This window comes from Suncus etruscus, chromosome 3 (assembly GCF_024139225.1).
Source record: "Suncus etruscus isolate mSunEtr1 chromosome 3, mSunEtr1.pri.cur, whole genome shotgun sequence".
Classification (NCBI taxonomy): Eukaryota; Metazoa; Chordata; class Mammalia; order Eulipotyphla; family Soricidae; genus Suncus; species Suncus etruscus.
Window position 1 is genome coordinate 134,460,198 of NC_064850.1, and position 6,679 is coordinate 134,466,876.

The following is a 6,679-nucleotide window of genomic DNA, read 5'->3' on the forward strand; positions in this document are numbered from 1 at the left end:
GAAGCTTGCCACAAAGAGGGGAGAGTGCAATTAGGGCCATGACAATGACAGTTGGAAAAGATCACTCTGGACAAAAACTGGGTGCTGAAAGGAGGTTAATTGATATGCATAAAACCCCTTCAGTACCAACATTTTATTGCAAAGACAGTATCTGAAAGGGAAAAAATAGGACTAGAGTGATAGCACAACGGTAGGGCATTTGCCTTGCATGCAGCCAACCAGGGAAGGATCTAAGTTTCATTCCCTGCATCTCATATGGTACCCTAAGCTTGCCAGGAGTGGTTTCTGAGTGAAGAGTCATTGGTCACTCCTAAGAGCTGCTGGGTGTGGCACAAAATCAAAAACAAAAATTTTTTAAAAAGGAAAAATGAACAGTGAGAAAGAGAAGAAAGGGAGAAGAAGAAGAAGAAGAAGAAGAAGAAGAAGAAGAAGAAGAAGAAGAAGAAGAAGAAGAAGAAGAAGAAGAAGAAGAAGAAGAAGAAGAAGAAGAAGATTATTCCTGAGCCCAGAGCCAGGAATAACCTTTGGGTACCACTAAGTGTGGCCAAAACACAAAACAAATAACAACTAAAAAATGTAATTATGAGCTCTACCCATTCTCAGCAGTTTTCTTGGGAAAGAATGATAATAAATTTTTAAAAATTCTGAAAATCTCTGTAGAAGAAGGCATTTAAACATTGAATTGAAGAAGAACAAGATGGCACTTATAAGATGCAGTTTTCCAAAGGAGCTTAAAAAGCTTACTAAAGAATATTTGGAGGCAAGAGCAATAGTGCAGGAGGAGTTAAAGCACTTGGCTTCTTGCATGCAGTCAAACCTACTTTGATTCCCATGCCACATTTGGTCTCCAACACCACATGAGTCATTCCAGAGCACAGAGATAGGATAGTCCCTATGCACTACCAGATGCGGCCCACTTCTCACCTTCAAATTTTAATTGATTGGTTGTGTTTGGGTGTTATTCACAAGATCATTATAAACTGAGTTATTTCCAAATTAACCAGAATAAAGAAGAGGATAATGAGAATGAAACATTATTTATCAGAAGTGAGCTACCATTTGACCCAACAGTTCTGCTTTTGGAACATCTGCCCAAAGATCCAGACTCTGGATGTCTTCTGAAAAGACATTTACACTCTTTTGTTCATTACAATTCTAGTCATATAAGTCAAAATCTGGGAGGGGGGGAGGAAATCTATTCAAGAATTGGTAACTATATAAAGAGATTATGGAATATAGACACAATGAAATACTTCTTAACTATAATAAAAGATAAAATCATGTAATATGCCAATATATGAATAAATCTTGAGAGTATCATGCTGAGTGCAATTTGTTAAATATGAAAGACAGATAATATCTCTCATATGTGAGATATAAAAAATATAGTAGGGAAATAACAAATGACTGCCAAAGGCATTAGAACCTGGCTAATTTTCAAATCTTAGGCACTGAAATCGAGTGTAAATTTGGAGTTGGAGCAATAGTGTAGCAGATAGGTTGCTTATCTTGCATGACCAACCCAGCTTCCATCTCTGGCACCCCATATGATTTCCGAGTCCCATCAGAAGTGATCCCTGTATATAGACCAGGAGTAAGTCCTGAGTACGACCGTGCATGAACCCAAAAACAAACAAATAAACAAAAAAGGGAAAGTGTATATAAATTCTGTCATTGGTAAAGAAATCTCACACATAAAATTAATTAGGTTTTCCCAAACACTAAAAACATTATTTACCTGTAATATATTTTAGGAATTCTTCACTAAAAACTTGAGAAAGCAAAAAAAAAAAAAAAAAAAAGAGAGAGAGAGAGAGAGAAATGGAGTCAAGCTCTTTATCACGTTTCAAAGTCTGCCAATGACTCCGTGGGATTCATGAGAATGAGTTTTATTGGGGTTCAGCTGAAAGGTTGGGAGCCAGGAGACTCCTGTTCTCAAGTAGTCATCTTCCTCAGATGATCATGAGAAGAGGAGGAGGAGGTATTTTGGGGCCACACCCTGCAGTGCCACACTCATGCAGTGCTTCCGGATCTGTGGTTGGGAATTACTCCTGGCAATGCTCAGGGAACCAGATAGAGTGCTGGGGATCAAACTTGGGTCAGGTGCATGCAAGGCAAGTACCTTGCCCACGGTAAGGAATTCAAGGGTTTTCAAAAATTCCCAGGCATACATTTGAAGTGACTGCAAGTGAAGATTTCAGATGAAGGTTTCCAGACTTCTTCCCTTCAGGAAAAAATAAGAAGGGCATTATTGTCAGCATTGCAATTTTCCCTAACCAGACAGGTTTTCTGGTTTCTACTATTGAATTAATGTTGGGTGAATCGGGTCCCTCCCTATTCTCCACCTCAGGGTCTGGGTGTGGTCTGAGACCCCAGATCTCAGGAAATAATCACTCCCTTGAGTTTCTGGCTTTATTCCACTGAGATTTCTGCTTCTTATGTACAAAAGGTTTGCTTGTTGAAGTTCCTGAACCTCTTTTACCCCCTTCACAAGTTATTTTCAGAGTCATCCTTTGCAGAAAAGAATTTAAGGAGATGAGTAGTGAATTAAAATAATTTTATTTAGTATTTGTGAGGCAGGAAGTGTAGTACTGCATTTAAGAGAAAACAAAAACTTATTCAGAGCAGAGTTAGTCTTATAGGATTTCTCCCAAACTGTTCCAGCTTAAGGCTTCCTATGTAGATACCAATCTGCTGCTGAGATGTCAAAGAGGAAAGCTTTGACATTTTGGTGGCCCACTTTCATGTTCTTATCACAGTGTTTTTTTCCTGATGGTGCTTCTCCTCAAGGAAAAAAATTGAGCCTTCTCTGGACTGGGCCTGACACCAATCAGAATCTATCAACCTTAGTTCCTGTATTACATATTGGCTTTCATGCTTTGGAAACTTCTTTAGGGCTAGTGACCGGGTAATGTTTTAGAATCACATCTTGGTTTTATTTCTCCCCAAGATAACATTGCCAGGCCCTGCCCATTCCCTCCATTTGCTTGCTTCATTTTCTTTTCTTTTTTTTTCTTTTTTTTTCTTTTTTTTTTGGTTTTTGGGTCACACCCGGCGGTGCTCAGGGGTTACTCCTGGCGGTCTGCTCAGAAATAGCTCCTGGCAGGCACGGGGGACCATATGGGACACCAGGATTCGAACCAACCACCTTTGGTCCTGGATCGGCTGCTTGCAAGGCAAATGCTGCTGTGCTATCTCTCCAGGCCCAATTGCTTCATTTTCTTAAATCTCATTTCCTCATATTTAGAATGGGTTTCACCTTAAAGATATTAGAGAAATACCATATGCCCACCAAAGGCAAATACTTTATTACTTCAAATAATTATTTAACTATATTTTAAAAATTATAAGTCATCTAGTTTTATTTTTTTATTTCATTGTATTATGGGGGGGGAGTTCATATATAGTACTTTAGGTGATACTCCTGGTTATATGCTCAGAGATATTCTCCAAGAGTGCTCAGGGGACTTTACAGTGCAAGGAGTTGAATCTGCATTTTTTTTATTACTTTTTAGATTCCTTAATTTATTTTTTCAAAATTTATTCAAAATTTTTTGAATTTTTGGGCCATACCTGGAAATGCTTGGGAACTCTACTCCTGGCAGTGCAATAGGGACCATGCTGAAGATAAAGTCCAGGTCTCCTTCACAAAAAGCATGAATTTAGACTATTGAGCTCTCTTTCTGACCAATGTGATAATTTTAACGTAAATTATCCTCTATGGGGGCCAGAGAGATAGCATGGAGGTAGGGCATTTGCCTTGCATGTAGAAGGACAGTGGTTCGAATCCCGGCATCTTATATGGTTCCCCAGCTTGCCAGAAGTGATTTCTGAGTATAGAGCCAGGGTAACCCCTGAGCACTGCTGGGTATGACCCAAAAACCAAAATATATTTATTTTTATATATTTATATATTACTTTTATATTATAATATATAACATATATCATAATATATGTTATCCCATACAGAGAGTAAGCCAAGTATTTCAACTGTATCCAAGTCATAGCCCATCCTTGGTGAAAGGAGAAGAGGTAATAGCTAACCAGAACTCTTTGGTTCTGGTTATATTAAGTTTCACTTCTTCCAGGATATTTTCAGCTTTAAATCTGTAAAACAAAGCTCTTCCTCCTCCATACAACATTGTTTGCTTTTTTCTATAATAATGGAGTCTGGGGTATATCTCAACAGTAGAGCTTATGTCTTGTAATACATAAAATCTTGAATTCCATACCTAGCATTGTGTAGCTTCTCAAGCACTACCAAAAGTGATCCCTTTAAAAAAAAATCTGACAGATTGTTTGCAACACTAAATTGTCCCATGGATTATGACATTGTTTTTCACCCTTTGAGCCTGCATGGTCATTCTGATGCTTCCACACTGTTAAGCAAAGTGATATTTACTCATGATCATTTCTACTTCTGCACACAACACTGCTCGCACATAACACTGTTCCATAACACCATCATCTCCATATCCCTTCACCTTCTTAGGTTTCTTCCTGATCATGCTTCCCTTGCTTATGTTTTAGGTGTTGCTGGACCCCAGATTCTGTAGCTTACTTTTTATATAAAAGTTACAAGTGTACTTGTGTATAATGAGGAGCATGAAGTAAGGGCAACTTGCACAGTGGTTTGACAGGAATTCAGTATGAGAGTGGGCAAGATGGTAGTAGGGTGTTCCTTTTTTTTTTTTTTTTTTTTTTTTTTGCTGTGGCTTTTGGGTCACACCCGGCAGTGCTCAGGGATTATTCCTGGCTCCATGCTCAGAAATTGCTCCTGGCAGGCACGGGGGACCATATGGGATGCCGGGATTCGAACCGATGACCTTCTGCATGAAAGGCAAACGCCTTACCTCCATGCCATCTCTCCGGTCCCTGGTGTTCCTTTATTTTACATCTTTATTTAAAGTATTTAAGGTTTTAAGAGTCAATATGAATATGAAATACCATTCTTTGGTTCACAATCATATATCTGGTACAATTCTATATGCTGGAATAGAGGTAGCTATGAGTTTAAAGTAGCACAAAGGTGTTTAATTGTGCCTTTGGAGATATTTCATGAACGTCTGACATTTCAGTTTTGACTCTCTGGATGTCATTTCAATCCTGCTTTATGGAAAAATTGTTTAATTATGGGCAAGAAGGTCTTGAACTGCAAAACCTATGCCACACACATCAGCTTATTGGGAGCAGGTTTTGCTATAAATCAAAATGGGCCAAATTAAAAAAACAGTTTTCTAATTCCAGTTATCTTTGCAAATACCTTGTTTTATAAAATCACAGCATTTCTGAAAAGTACTATGTAAATCATTTATTTACATTGGCATAGTGAATTATTTGTGTTTGAGAAAATTTGTGGTTTATTAATTTGATTATTTTTTACATAAAAAGAGAAAAGAAATTCACATGTTAGGGAGGAACTCTGGAACTGATAAGGTGATGGAAACAGGTCTGAAATAAAAGTGCCCTAGCACTACAAAAACAAATCTCTATTATTTCAACATATTTTATTATTTATGTATACTAAGAACTACTGAAAATACTCCTATTGTGACTGCCCTTGGAAAACTAAAACTCTTACAGATGCAAAGATCAAATGTTTTTCCTTTTTCTTTATGGAACCAGACAGGATTTTTACAAATAAGGTTTGAAGAGAAATGCCTACATGAACCATGCATTACTAAAGCGAGTTCTAAATAAAGCTGAAATTTGGTGGGTAATGTGATCATTCTTGGCAATTATGCCAGCTCCTATCATATTTAGAACCCAGTGTTCTGGGGTGCTTAATTTCACGCTGAGAAATTTGCTAAACAAATCCCTGGCAGGGAATCAGGACGAAGATTTTTTTTTCCCCTGTATCCATCCAGCCTTTAAACTACAAACGACAAAACATAGGAGCCAAATCCATAATGCCTCAAGTTTTGGAGGGTTTTGTTTGTTTCCTCTTGAGTTTCCATTCGTTGCTTCCCCGCAAAGCAGATTGCATTTTAAAAAGTTAACCGGCTTTAAATCTCCAAAACTCTGGGGGCTGGAGAGATAGCATGGAGGTAAAGCATTAGCCTTGTATGCAGAAGGACGGTGGTTCGAATCCTGGCATCCCATCTGGTTCCCTGAGCCTGCAGGGAGCGAATTTTGAGCGTAGAGGCAAGAGGAACCCCAGAGCGCTGCCGGATGTGACCCCCCCCCCCTAAAAAAAAACCAAACAAATAATAAATAATTAAACAAATAAATAAATCTCCAAAACTCTGAAGGCGGCAGCAATTATAAGATTTAAAGGGAAACCGGTTGACAGCACTTGGGAGAGAGAATCAATTCCACCTCCAGACTAGGGGGGCGCAGGGGAGTCTGTAAAATGTTAACAATCATTTAAAGAAAATTTAAATCATTTCAAGAAACTTAAATTGAAATCCTGCTTGGGGGAATGAATCTACAATGGCACATCCTCTGTGAGAGATGGTATAGTGACTCTCCAAAATGTAAAGCATAGAATTACTACTGGGGGGTGGGGGATAGCACAGCGGTAGGGCGTTTGGCCTTGCACGCAGTGGGGTTCGAATCCCGGCATCCCAAAGGGTTCCCCGTGCCTGCTAGGAGCGAATTCTGAGCACAGAGCTAGGGGTAACCCGAGTGCCACCGGGTATGACCCCCCACCGCATAAAAAGGAGAAAGAGAGAAAAGA